Source organism: Vombatus ursinus, unplaced genomic scaffold (assembly GCF_900497805.2).
Source record: "Vombatus ursinus unplaced genomic scaffold, bare-nosed wombat genome assembly UNPS02010769.1, whole genome shotgun sequence".
Classification (NCBI taxonomy): domain Eukaryota; kingdom Metazoa; phylum Chordata; class Mammalia; order Diprotodontia; family Vombatidae; genus Vombatus; species Vombatus ursinus.
Genome location: NW_020950547.1, coordinates 587,278 through 603,024, shown reverse-complemented (window position 1 = coordinate 603,024; position 15,747 = coordinate 587,278).

The window sequence follows — 15,747 nt, the reverse complement described above, 5'->3', positions numbered from 1 at the left end:
TACAAATTTGTTATCCAATATTGATTAGGTTCTCACTGCAGTGAGGCAATCCTTTTATGCCTTCTTAATTGATTTCCTATACTACTCCCCGCATAAACTATTAGAGACTTTCTCTTCATTCCACAAATCTTCCCCTTTCCCCACTCTCTTAGCTAAAGATCTTTTCTTTTACTGAGAAAAATTGCTATCATTCACTATGAACTTTCTGTTCCTTTCTTATCTTCACATCCAACCCCTTGACATCAGCCCCTTTTTAATCCTCTTTTCCTCCAGTCTCTGACAATGAGATAACAATTTTTTCTCCTTACCAAGGCAAGCTCCTCTACATGAACCTTTGATCCAAAACCTTCTGGTCTTTTCCAATATGTTGAAACCTTAATTATTCTGTCTTTTTCCAATCTTCAACTTCTTGCTATCTCAACTGCCTTCAAACAAACAAAACCTTCACTAGACTATCATCTGCTCAAGCTAGCATCTCTCCTCTCTTCCTCAGTCATGCTCTTAGAAAAATCTGTGTATGTTCACTGCCTCTACTTCCTTTTTTCTCATTCTCTCCACACCCACTACAATCTAACATCGGACCTTATCACTCCACCAAAACTATTCTCTTAAAATTGTTAATGATCTCCAACTTGCCAAATCTGACGGAGTTTTTTTTTCCTTCTTTTACCTACTTTTCTTATCCTTCTTAACCTCTTTCTTCCATTTGGCACAATTGACTGTTCTTCCCAGGTCACATTTTAACTCGGGTCTTTCTAAATCCAGGAATAGTATTCTATCCACTCACTGTGCCACTTAGTTGCCTCATTTGCCTTTCTTTGTACCCCTAGCACTTAGCACAGTGATTGGCACATAATAGATGCTTAATAAATGTTTATTGACTGACATTGTGCTAAGTATTGGGAATGAAATACAAGGACAACATAGACAGTAGCTATCTTCAAGCAGTTTCATTACAATAGGGGAAGACAATACTTGAAAAGGAAATGGAAAATGAGGGAGCAGCATCCATGCAGGGACAAGATGAAAAAGTCTGGAGAGTCAAAAGTAAAGAGCTCTAGGAATAAACCTACCAATTAGAAGAGGCATCTTCAAGGTGAGAATACTGTTGGCACATCTGACTTCTGAGGAAAAGTCCAGAAAGTGAAAAGCATCACTGAGAAAGAAATGAGAATGAATGGCCTATATTTCTTCATGAAATAGGATTCTGGGCAGGACCACAGGGTGGAGTATAGTAGTAGAGAAGTGGAAGCTTGTTGGTGCAGTGATAATTTACTTCTAGATGCCTGTCTTCATTAAAAACTTTTATTCAGAAAATTTGTGCTGTGTCTGCTTTGTACAAAGTGCTGTTCTAGGAATACAAAGATTAATATAATATAGGCCTTCTTCTATCACAGCTTACAATCTGAAGGGAGGGGCAAAGCAAATAATGGTAATTCAAGGGAGAGTAAGGTAAGTGCAAAGGAACAATCCAGACAACATTGTTTTGATAAGATTAAGGAGGGCCAGACCATTTTTACTTAAGAGACGAAGGTCAGGGAAGGCTTCAGATGAAGTGACATATAAATTGAGACTTAAAAGAAGGAAAAGTCTTTAGCAGACAAAGATTTTCACATAGACAGTAAAGTGAGGGAGAATTCCATGCTAAGGGGGCAATGGTAGCAAGACACAGAGATGGGAGAGGAAAGAAAGAGAATTGGAAATGGAGAGCAATTTGTGTTGTTGTGTGGATGTGGTTGTGATTTGTCCTGAATTCTCAAAGAGGATCATGACTTCAGGAAGATGATGCCATGACTTGCAAGTGAATTGGATTTAAGTGAAGGAGGGTTGTCCAAAGTCACTAGCCTACTTTCTCCTCTGGAGCCATTTGGGTCCAGTGGCCAGATATAGGTCAGGACAACTAGAGATGGCCCAGGATGCAGCAGGAGACCTTGACCTTTTGAAACTAAGGTCTTTTAAGCTAAGTTTTCACTTTGACTGAGGCAATGCCCATTCACAGATTGGGGCTGTTTAAGAAGTGAGCCAAGGGATGGCCCCTTACATCATACACATGCAACTTTTACTTGATAAGGCCAGACTGGTAGGTTAAAACCAGAATATAGAAGATGTTGAATCTCAGTAGTTAATACTTTTTTTTTCCCAGACAATGAGATTTACAGTCTTAACTGAAGGTTCTGAGCAGAGAAGTAACATGTCCCTACTACTGTAATAGGAAGATGAATCAGATAGGGCAGTGGTAGAATGGAAGGAGAGGAGATCCTAGAATCAGGAAAGATAGTTAGGATGCTAAATTACTAGGTGAGATGAGCTGGGATAAGGCCCTCAACTAAGGTAGGTGTGAACCTGGAATAAATTAAACTACTATTTTTTCGCTATTCTTTAGATCACATTAGATGTATCCATAACTTTTGGGAATTTGCTCTTAGTAATTATGAATGCATTGACTGAGGCTAGTGGATACCAATCATTATTTATTCATGTCAAAGTTTCAGAAAGGTTTGGTTTTTTTTTTTTGGCCAGGATATGTTACGTTTCAACATGATGTAATGAAATGTGATGTTCCAGAAATCTAAACCAATATATTGTGTCCAGCTTTGATTACTGAAGTCTATTTGGATACTAAGTCTAATATTTCATCTAAAGTTCAAATGGTGGTTGAAGTGCCAGTGATTAGTAATGTGCCCGAATGGTGAAAGTATATCCGAATACAATATTTCCTTTCCATTTTTATTTATTATTTGTGGCTCAGTCTACAAAAAAGATTCTCAACCTTTTTGTGTAGTATCCAGGACTGCTTTCACAGTTTGGTAAAGCCTATGGACCCCTTCTCAGAATATTATTTTTTTTTTAGGCAGTTGGGATTAAATGGCTTGCCCAAGGTCACACAGCTAGTAAGTATCAAGTGTTTGGTCTGAGGTCAAATTTGAAGTCAGGTCCTCCTGACTTCAGGGCCAGTGCTCCATCCACTGTGCCATCTAGCTGCCCCCTCAGAATATTATTTTTTATTTGCATAAAATGAAATATATAGGGCCACTGGAGAAGACAATTACATTGGATTATAGTTATTAAAATATTAATTTTAAATAGCAAACAGACCCCAGGTTAAGTACTTCTGGTATAGAGAGACAGATACAATAAGGGTTTCAGAAATTATATTAACACTTTGGCCATTCATTTTGTTTTAAAGATCTAGGTAAAATTTCCTTTCATGTGGTGTGGTCATAGAAGCTCTCATAATTAGAAGACTCGGTCACAATTATTTGTTAGTCCCCTTTCCACTTTCTTTGGAGACAACATAAGCATGCTTTGTTCTTTCAAATCTCTGAAAGGACAAAAAAAGTTTCATAGGGCTTCGGTTTACATTAAAAAGACGAATACAAGAGCAACTATGCAGGAAACACCTGCTCTCACACATGGCTTGATAGCCATTCATCAGGTGATTTGGCATCCCACATATGAACAACAGACCACAAATCTACAAAATGCCTTCCACAGATATATCTGGAAGCTCTGAATCCTTAATAGAGAACTATAGCTGGCCATGGTAGTGTTTGTCTTCAATCCCAGCTTTGGTGGAGGCTGAGGCTTGAGCATCTCTTGAGTTCAGGAGTTCTGAGCTTCAATAAGGCAAAGAAAATTGGGTATCCAAACTAAGTTCACCATTAATATGGGTGACCCTCCAGTGATGGGGGAGGGGGTGGGGTGGCACCATCAGGTTGTCTAAGGAGAAACAAACAGATTTAAGTTAGAAACTGCAGCAAGTCAAAATTTCTGTGTTGATTATAGTGTGACCAGGCCCATGAACTTCCAACCTGAGCAACAGAGGGAAAAGCACTATTAAAACAAACAAACGGGTAAAGAAACTATAGTGCTCTGTGTTACTGAGAATCTTTTCCATTGGGCTTTGGAAAGCACAAGAGGCAGTACAATGTAGTATAAATGTGTCAAACATGAGGCCAGTGCACCGTACTGGTTTTCTAAGTCAGTTATGCAGCCAGCAGGGACCCTCATGAATGGTTTGGTGGGCCCCATTTTTATTTGATTTTGATACCACTAGCGTAGTGGATTTGGAGCTGGTCTCAGCATCAGGAATACCTGGATGTTCAAGCCCTGCTACTGACACATATTGGCTGTGAGACCTTGGATGGGTCATTTACTTTCTTGGTGCCCCCAGGTAGTCACTAAAAATTTCCATGAAGGTACTGATCTGCCTGGATAGAAGTTTTTCCATTAGGAGTTCCCTATTTGAATGAATGCAAAAGCCCTTTCCCAAAAAAGCTACCAGTGAGTCAAAAGCCATTATAAAGTTCTATCATTGATTTCTTTGAATTTTTTTAAAAAGTGAATTTTTAAAATTCAATTGAATTTAAAAAAAAAAAAACACTGTGGTCATGAACTTGGACACACTGCTACTTCCTTGTCTGCTTATACCTCAATACTTAAACAAATTTAGGACATTCTCGGATCAAGTACTCCTTTCACTAATACAGATCATGACTTCTCCATGTAGTAGAACAGTGCTGGTAAACTCAAGCAGAAACAGGAACACTACACCATGCATAGGGACCCCTGCAGGCTACATATTGACTTTAAAAATCACATATTAACATTATCTATGTTTCATTGTATTTTAATTTGTTTCATCAAATATTTCCCAATTACATTTTAATTTGTTTCAGGCCACTCAGGCTGTCTGTTCGACACTTCTGCTGTAGAAGATAGTCTACTGGACTAATTGTGACCAAAAGAATTCATGACATGGTGGCTAGCCCTTTAATGATGAGTATCCCCAAATTGATGTGAGCTGCTACTTTAAAAATAGATGTGAAGACCATCATCAGGCCTGTGTTCTTAGGCTGTCCAACTTAGGAGAACCAGTCAAGACTTACATTCCACTAGATATAATAACCTTGAATAGTCCAGGATCACCTAGTCACAGTGATGAGGTATTCAAGTAGAGCTTTGGTGGATGCATCTTCAATATATTCAACATAAAAACAAGAAGCTGCCCTCTAATTTTTAGGAAATTAATATGAATGATAAACTTATAGTCATCGCTGACTGTACATGACAAGAATTGTTATTGAGTCAATGAAAAAGAAGGCATTTCTTGCATTGGTTCTTTTTTTCCCAATTTTTCACAACAAGATTAGGTTTCAGGGGCTTAACAATTATTAATGGATGGTGACATGGCTAGTAGGGATGAAAAAGCTTCTCTTTGCATCGTGGTTTAGTAGAAAACAAGCACAAAATTACATGATACTGAACTTGGAGTCAAAAGACCTAGGTTAAGGTCCCAATTCTTTCACTTTCTATTTGTGTGATCTTCAGCAATTACCTTAACCACTCTGAACCTCAGTTTCCACAAACATAAAATAGGATGATAATCTCAATTGTACCACCCACATCATTGAAATAATTGAATGAGATAATGTATGAAAAGTGTCATCTTACTGTAATTCACTAGACAAATATGAGTTATTATTTACAACTACGATGATTTTTGAAACATTTAGTAATGTAACGGCTCATTATATAAATTTGAGGTGGACTTCCTTATGATTGTCAAGAAAGACTACCACTTTCCTTTCAGTCACTCAAGTTCATAACTTCAGTCTCATTCTTGACTTTTAACTCTTACTGACTCTACATATCTAATCAATTGCCACAACTTGTCATTTCTTCCTCCCTGACATCTCTTGTGAACATTCCCTTCTCTTGACTCACAAAGCTCCCACTCTAGTTCAAAACCTTATCTCATCTCACATGGTCTATTGAAATACTTCCTTACTGGTTTCCCTGCATCAAATGTCTCCCCATTCCAATCCCTTCCCTGATCCTTTACAGTTGCTAAAGTGAATTTCCTAAAGTGTATTTCTAATTATGTCACCACCCTGCTTAACAAATTCCAATGGCTTCTTATTACCTCTTGAATCAAATATAAATCTCTTATGCTCAGTATTTAAAACACTTCACAATCTGATCCCAATCTATGTTTCCAGTCTAATTATATGTTATTTCTCTCCATATGCTCAGTGATCCTGCTGCATTGGCATTCTTGTTCCATTTTCTACTACATGCTTTTGCCCTAGTTGTCCCAGATACTTGAAATGTACTCCATCCTCACCTTTGTCTTCAGTGCTCTCTGCCCTTGGGGTACCCCTAATTGGAGGACAGAGTGGGGGGGGACTTCTTATAGGAGAGGGTGGGGATGGAGTGCATATCAAGTACTGGGAACAATGAGGGCAAAACTGTGCAGGTAGAAGATGGGACAAGAATACTAACCTGGAAGAAACTTCCATTGAGGACGGTGCCCAGATGAGCTATATTTACGAGTCTTACTTTCTTGCATTCCAGTGGACTTCTCCATTGTGCTGTAGTAATTTCATCACCCTGCAAGACCATATCATTCCTGGTCCTCATTCCTCATCAGTACCCTCTCCACCTCCCTCTAATTGGATGGCTCCCACCTGTCCCTACTTCCACTTTTCAGCTTCTTTGATCGTGCCGTCATGCACACCTACTTTAATTCCTTTATCAAGAACTCTGAACTTCTTTTACCCAGTCATACTCTCTTATCATTCCATCATCTCCACTACTTTTATATCTATTCTTTGTCCTCTCTACAACCTGCAATTCCTTCACCCCTCATTATTGTCTAAAGGTATCACCCCTGCTTTATCTACAGTCTTCTAACTTCCCAATCTTGACATCTGATTGAACCAGTTCAATGTTACCCTGTCCTCTAGTTTAAAATCCCTTGCTTTTTTGTCCTCTGCTCCATGTCTTGCCAAACTCCCAATCCAGATTACTCCCACCATCTGCTCATACCCAAACTGCTGAATGGAACTAAATGGAATCATAAAATTGTGCTGACTGAGCTCACTACAAATTTAAGTTATCTAATTTTAATTGGGCCTTTACTATATCAAGGCAATCTTTTTGTTACTTCTGATTGATTCTCTATCCTGCTTTTCACATTGGTTGTTCCAAATTTTATCTTCTTTTCTCAAACATCCTGCAGGACTCCTTGCCACATTTCTCTTTTTTAAAAATTTTATTTTATTTTTAATTTATGAAATAAAACAAGCATTTCCATGACATAATAAAAGATGATTGTACGTGAAACTACAAACCTGTAGACTTATGTACAACTTGCTACTACTTTTAAGTATATAATAAAGCTATTGTGTAATTTTAACCTCCCCCCACCTTAGAGATATTACCATTACAAACAAATATGTGTGTATAGTGTGTGTGTGTGTGTGTGTGTGTGTGTGTGTGTGTGTGTGTAAAATCATTTTATACATACTTCTATTTATCAGTTCTTTCTCTGGATGCAGATAGCATCTTCCTTTATATGTCCTTTGTAGTTAATATGGGTATTTATAATAGTCAAAACAACTCAAAGTTGTTCTTAAAATAATATTGTTGTTACTATATACAACATTCTCTTGGTTCTGCTGTTTTTGCTCTTGATTATTTCATGCAAGTGTATCCTTGCTTTTCTAAGATCATTGACTCATCATTTCTTACAGCACAGTAGTATTCCAGCACAATCATATAATCACCCTTTTAGCCAAGGTCCTATCCTCATACTTTCCCAAGAAAATTGAAGCCATTCACCTAGAGCTCCCTCTTCTCCCTTCTTCATCTCACATCTCCTAGATATCATTTCTATTTCTTCCTTTACTTCAGTCTTAGAAGTAAAGATATGTCCCTTTTCTTCATCAAGGCCAACCTCTTTCCATGTACACTTGATGCCACTCTTCTTCTCTAACAGATTGACCTTTTATTCATCCCCCTTCAATCTAATCTTCAACCTCTCCACATACATATTGGTTCCTTCTCTGCTGCCTATAAATACATTCTAGTCTTTTTCATTCGTAAAACAAGCAAATAAAACCTTCAGTAGATTCAACCTTCTCTCTCTTTGCTTCCTTAGTCTAAAACCCTGAAAATGGAATCTATCTGCAATGTATGCTTCTACTTCCCCTCTTCTCACTGTCTTCTAAGCCTTTTTCAATCTGCCTTCTGATCTGAGCATTCAACTAAAACTCTTCTGTCAATATAACTTCCTCTGTTTGGCTTTCAAAACTCTTCACAATCTGGACCTATTCCAATCTTCTCACACCTTTCTCCCCCATATACTCTAAATTTCATCCATACTGGCATACATAATGTTCCATACACAAAGCAATTCTTGATCCCAGGGTAGAGATAATAATCTATTACCCTTTGTGTATGATCTTTTAAAGTCACAAATTCCCTGATTTGGATAGAGCATTGTCCCAATACTGGCTATCACATACATATGAGTGCAGTAGTATGGTTTTCAGCTGTCAATGTCTAGGTTCATCTCTCTATACCTGTGTATTTTTAAGCAAAACCTATACAAACTAACTATGAATATGATTCAAAACCACAGGAATCTTTTCAGCCTAGTAGCTTAGACTAAGACATCACTACCTTCAATTATACTCACATTTGAATATTCCATATAGAACTTTTCTTACCAGAGTCTTTTCTTACCAGTCTTTTCTTTCTTCCTCTTTTCTTACTTCTTTTCATGCCATATCCCTCGTTCTTATGCCCCACACTCAAAGAAATTAAAATCAAAATAAAATGAAAGTGATATCTTTTTCACTACCTTTTATCACTAAATTATCAGTGTAGAATTTTCTATAAGCAATTGATGAGAGTATTTTCAGGAGAGATGGTTTTCATGTATATCCATGTTCCTTCTCTTTATCCATTCTTCATAAGTGGCTTGACCTGCACAATTCATTAATTTGTGGTCAGCATGGTGATGAACATCTTTGGCCTTAGCTAGTATGAATCATCAGTGGGAGAGGGTTGAGGGGCATAGTCTGTTCTCAGTACTCTGTTTGAACCCTTTCCATATTTCTATAACATCCAAGAGATTTCATTCAGTTGTCAAAGCTTTTGAGAAACCAAAGATATCTGCCTGTTACACTGAGGCATCAGAGAACTCATGTCAAGAATGAATAATTTCTTTTTCATAAAGTATTTCAGGCACAGAAAGGGTAGGCAGAGGTACCAGTCTTCTAAAAATATGCTATACTCTAAAACATTTTCTCATGTACTTGTTCTTGAGAGGGAAACATGGATAACAAGTATTAGCATGGATAGTTATTGCTTCCAATAAATTAAAAAAGTCAAATTTTGCAAGATGAAATTTTAATAAACTACAAGTTCCATCAGTGCTACCTATTAGTACAATAGTCTTAAATGTGCTGTTTGGCTGGAAATGCCAATAGAAGCTGACAGTGGTAATATTCTCATCGAACCAATTAACCGATTCTGCTGGTTTTTAGTTAAATGTGTTCCGGGTTGCAGCCAGCTTCATTTTCCAGCTCCAGAAGGTAATTACAACTGTAGGCAGTAACACTTTTCAGAGGAACATATTATAATTTCTGCTCCTTCCTACTTATTGATAGTCTTATCATAATTTGGTTATTTTCATTTTCTACCGGAAGCCTTCCCTTATCCCTCTCAATTCCTGTTCCTTCCCTCTGCTAGTTATTTACTATTTATTGAGTATATGGATTGTTTTTTTTATATTTGCTTTTATATCATCTCCCTCATTAAATTATAAGCTTCTTTAGGTCAGGGACTGTCTTTTGTCTGTTTTTTTTTTTTTGTATCCCCAGCACTTAGTACTATGCCTTGCACATAATAGGCATTTAATAAATATTTATTGATAACTTTTTCACTGCAGAAGTAACTCACACACATATTTGCTCAAATGGATCTGTGATCTCACCCAGGTGGGGACTTCCTCAAGTGATGGAAATCATCACTCATCCATACCTACCCACCCTTTGCAACTCTTGTCCATGTGTTCCCTAAAGTCTGCAACTTGTAGGGAGTCAACCCCACAGTCTGGAAGTTTTCCTAGCTTTTTCTTGATATCATGAGGATACAATGGAGCACATCATTTGTTTATAAGACACCCTTTGATCTCATTGTGTGACAATTTTTTTTCTTATACATTACTTTGATGGAATGCTTTAAAATGTGTCTACTGCCTAATCCCTTGTTTCTAATGTGCTACACTCTGCTCACATGTATCATGTGCCTCTCCAGTGCTCCTTGGTTAATTCTCAATTTCAGCTCTTCAGAGACTGTAGTAATGTTCTATTTCACATCCATGTCACAACACTGGAATACGCACGCACATATGTATATATATATATATTGGTGAGAGATACACACACATAAATGTATATATGTATGTGTGTATCTCTCACCAACATATACTTTTAATTTATTCTTTACTATGACTTTAATAGTGGCATGTAGGAGAAGGAGGAATACCATCCATAAGCCCTATATATTATCACTATTGTATCATAACACTGTTTCCTTAGAGTCCCAAAGCAATGTGGTTGTGTGGAAGCAACCCTGCATTGTCGAAGACTAGATCAACAATTGCAAAAGCATTCATAGGTCATACCAAGCATTAAAGGCTGGGGAATTCTCCAGTGTCAGCTTGGAGAAAGACATTTGTCATTTTATGGAGAACATAGCTAAATTGAAAAGGCATCATCACCAGAACCTGAGCCACCAGTTGATTTTTTCAGATAGAGTAACAAAGAAATAGAGGGACGTTGCCATTCAGTCAACAGCATTCATTATTCACTAATGAACCAGGCACTGTATTAAGCCATTGGGGATACAAAGAAAGGCACAAAACCATTGTATCTGCATTGTTGAGAGACATATTCATATTTATAAAACCATGGATCCTGATAGTTTGTTCAATGCTATTTTTATTTCCTATTCCTTATGTTATGCTAAATATCTGAAATTTGTAATATAACACCTCCCTTAACTATTAAATTGGTAAGTAGCTTGGTTACAAGACAAGAGGTGATACCTATAGGTTCAGTCACAGTCATTAGGGCAGGGTGACCTGACCATTGCCCAAGGGTCCTGAATTTAGGAGAGTGATAGCACTTGCAGTCTTTTACGAGTAATCAGTTAAAAGAGTAAACTACTAGACACTAGACTACCATGGACTTCTCTCACTTCCTGATCTGCCCTTTGCATTCCCCTCCTCCATGGCAGCCTCCCCACAAGGGACTTTGAGTTCCAGGGTTCATGTTTCTTCCCTACCAACACCACTATGGGTCAGACTCCTAGTCCTCCAGTTAAAGGCAAGCTTTGGGCTGCTTGCTCCGGCCATAATTTGTAGTATCTTTCCCAGGCCAGCGGGGGAGAAATGCCTATCTGTAGCTCTGAGATTCAAGCTTTTGTTCCTGCAGGATTCCTCAGATATTCTCTTCCAAAAAGCTCTTTCCCACTGCACCAAGAAACTCCAATTATGTGGGTGACCAGGAAGGATTAAAGTTCCAAATGCTACTATCTCTCAATGTGAATTTAAGTATATTGCAAATACCTTGGACAATATAAGAAAATTACTGCCATGTGAGGAAAGATTCATGCTATTAAAATCTAATGGGTACTTAATTTAGTCACAATTTTAGACATACATTTATGAATCAGAGAATGGAAATGTCTTACACATGATGGCCCACACTGAGAATTTTGCCTGATAATGGAAATTGAATATAATTTCACTGAGTGCTTATGCATGGGATATATGTCCTCATTACTACCTTAAAAGATAGTTCATCATTAGTCTCTGGTAAGTTCAAAGAGAAATATTTTTCAAATGCCTACATTTCCACTTAAAACATTAGCTATAAACCTGATTATCAAGGTTGGACCTGTTTTTCTTAAAGGTTTCTTGTTTTCAGCTTGAACAGAGATCTATTCTTTCCAGCTTTTTTCAACCTTTTTTTTTTATTCTTATTATGAGTTATTTGACAATCACACATCTCTCATTCGACATCATCAGACAATGAGGCCCTCTGGGAAATCCACTATAACTTTAGCCTGAGACATTTCCCATGGAGATGAGCACATGCTCTGCTCCCTTCCTTTGGGATGTGAGCTCTTGTTTTTGGGAAAAGGCATGAGCTTTGTTTAAATGGCATTTTCATCCCATGCATAAGCACTCAATGACATTACATTTAATTTTGATTATCAGGCAAAAAAGTTCAGTGATGGGAGTTGCAATGAAGGTGATTGACAACCTTCTTCTGTCAGAATGGTGCACTCACTGGATCTCAAGAGAAAAGGAGGAGAAAGAACTCAAACCCTCTCTTTTAGGACTGCTCTAACACTTTTTCTTCCTTGAATTTCCCATAAAGAGAGTAAGAGGATTTCTCCCCTGCTCCTACCCCCATTCTCAACCCAAATATTCTTTAGCAACAGCAGTTATAAGCATATGACTGCAAGAAAATGAGCTTGCCTGGAAAAGTCTGAGTTCCTAGACATTGTATTCTGCTTTCTATTTCTGTTTGTTTGTTTCCCTGAGCATGTGATTGCCTTCTATAACCTCCATTTTAAGGAAGGACCCAAGATAGCTATATTTCTTTCCTTTCTCACCTTGCTACAATGCTTCCCAGTTGATACCTTCCTGGCCCTCTTTTCACCTCCTTTTTATGTGTTGTCTTTCTCCATAGAATGTAAGTTCCCTGAGGGTTTGGACTGCTTTTCTTTTTCATTTGTATTTGTATCTGTGGTGCTTAGCTCAGGGCCTGGAACAAGTCAAGTGGCCAACAAATGATTGTTGATTTGACCAGAGCACAGGCCTGAAGCCAATAATCCTGAGAAATGTATGTTTATAACCCTCACCATAACCTCATGAGTCTGAAAGGCCAAGATTTTCCTATTCAGGTGCCAGCTACCCAACTGAGGATTCTCACAATAGCACTACCTCTTTGAGAAGAAACACAGCCTAAAGAAGGCTACTAAAGCCCACATGACCAAGAAAGCCAAAGCTATGTCCTGTTGAGGAATCAAGGAGATCTGGACTTTGTTAGTTGTTTAGATAGGGCAGACCTGAAGTGAAAGTAAAATAACTATTTCTGAGGAAACTATGTGGAATGGTGAATAAAGCATGGACCCCAGAAAGACTGGGGTTCAAACTCTGCTATAGACATTCACTAGTTGTGTGATCCTCACCAAGTAACAACCACTCTCAACTTCAATTTCCTCATCTGTAAAATAAAGATAATCATAACATCTATTTCCCAATGTTGTGATGAGGCTTAAATTGTACACACACACACACACACACACACACACACACACCTTACAATACTATTTAAATATTATTGTTATTGTTCAGTCCTTCAGTCATGTCTGAATCTTTGTTACTCTGTGGACCATACTGTCCATGTGATTTTCTTGTCTAAGATTGGTCCCTTCCAGAAAAGGTACTCAATGTACATATGGATATCAAGGGTTGAATAGCAATTTCTTTCTCCTGCAACAGAAAAATACTTAATGCACAAAAGACTCCTAAGCACTCATTAAGAAATATAAAAGCATAAAACAGTCAATTCTCACATACATAATATCCTTCCAAAAGATAAAGGCAACTTTTGGGGATGCTAAAATAATAATAATAAAAATTAATGATAATAAAAAATTAAAAGTATTAATATTAATTATGGTATATTGATATTAATTACATCATTCTACTTCTATAATATAACATGTAATTTATAACTAATATTATTAATAACATAATACCTAGGATACAGACAGATGGCTCACTAGGCCTGGATTCAGGAAGACCTGGGTTCAAATCTGGCTTAATAAACTTACTAACTGTGTGACTGTGGGCAAGTCACTTAATTTCTGTTTGCCTTAATCCACTAGAGAAGAAAATGGCAAACTATTCCAGTATCTTTGCCAAGAAAACCCCATGGACATTATGGTCCATTGAGTCACAAAAAGTCAGATGTGACTGAAGGACCAAACAATCTACCTACGCTTTGTTTTAGATAATTTTCTAGAACTATTCTTGGAAGGCAGACAATGAACTGGAAAGACAGAGAGATCTGACCCTCCTTTCCCTAATGGACTAAGCCCTTTCTGGATGAATTCAATCCATGTGACTTCATGGTTAGAATCCCAAGTAGGAATGGGGCCTTCTAGGTCAAGAGTTAAAAAAGTGTTCCACACAAATGAATTTTCTGGAAAACTAAAACTTACACCTTTAAGTAATAAATTTTGTTTTAATTATTGATAATTAAAATCTTTACAAAATACATTATCAACTTTCTTGTCTTCTCGATCTGTGTATGCAGAATACATAAGTAGTTGTGCTTTCATCAGTGTTGGGGCCTACTGATGTGGTAGCTCCCTCCACCAATAATGTCTAAACATTTAAGAACTGAATTTTATTCTAACCTTATAAGCATTGAACTTTGTTATTTTTTAGTGATTTATGAAGTGAATATCTATCCTAAATGTATTTATATATTTTTCTACCTTCTTAAAGAGAGTAGATATGAATGATCCATGATTCCTCAGAATGGAGAGCTCCTGGTGTTGACATATTCTCCACTAAGAGATTACAACTGTCTACAGCTTAGTTTAAAAGAGCATTAGAAGAATTGCCCGAAGCAGAGAGAGGCTCAGAGGCTTGCCCAGGTTGCCATAGTTAGTTAAGCTCACTTCTTAAACAGTCTTTATCAATGAACGGGTGTTGCTTCAGTCAAAGTGAAAACCTAAGAAAAACCTTAGCTTAAAAAGGCCTAGGTCTCCGACTGCATCCTGGACCATCTCAAGTTGTCCTGATCTATGTTTGGCCACTGGACCCAAATGGCTCCAGAGAAGAAAGTGAACCTGGTGACTTTACACAACCCTCCCTCACTCAAATCCAATTTGCTTGCAAGTCATGGCATCATCTTCCTGAAGTCATGGTCCTCTTCAAGACTAAAAGACAAAGCACACAACCCCAAGTTAGTTAAATATCCATAGCAGGACTTGAACACAGGTCTTCCTCACTCCAAATTGAACACCCTAGTCACTATGGCATGCTGCATCTTAGCTGAGTATACTGAACATAATTTAACCTTTTCTGGGTGATGCCAGGTCATCATTATAAGCATCAGTTATTGTTATTGTCCTTTAATACAATAATGCCCTCTCCCAAGGCAACAAAAATGAGTAGAGTGATTTGTCTCTAAATCTAAATGACCCTTGAGACTCTTATCAGGTTTTTTCTTTTTTTTTTTTGATGTTTTTATGCCTTTTATTTTTAGCATTTTGTTTCATATTCTGAAAGAGAGCATATATATAAACTCTAACTTCCTGCTGTTTTCCACATAACTCCCTACTGCATAATCTTCCATTGGCCCAGTTCTAACTAATGCCTTCTACTCCACTGTAGGATGAGATATGATACAATCAGGTTTATTAGAACTGCAGCTAGAATAACAACAAATAGGTTTAATTTACAATCTCTCATGAGGAAAGTATATGATTTTGATGCAAGAACTTTCCAACATCCATTTTACTTGCTCAAAGATGTTTTGAAAGTTTATTCTACTTCCTTGATGGTTTCGGCTCCATGCTCTATGGTTGTGGTTGTTAGGCAAATAACTGTAGAAAGTGAGGCATTAGGCACTGTATCAGCATTAGTTAAAGATATAGTACTCATTCAACCTGAGAACAATGATTACTTGTATTTTAGGTGGTACCTAAGGAACATTTCACATGAGTGGTACCTGGAAAAGCCACCTCAGATTGAAGACACTCTGGAGGGCCCACATTAACTCAGAACCACAGCTCATGGCTCAACCAATGTGTTTGCTTTTACTAATTGGTTAGAAGGGCAGATAGGTGGTGCAGTAGATA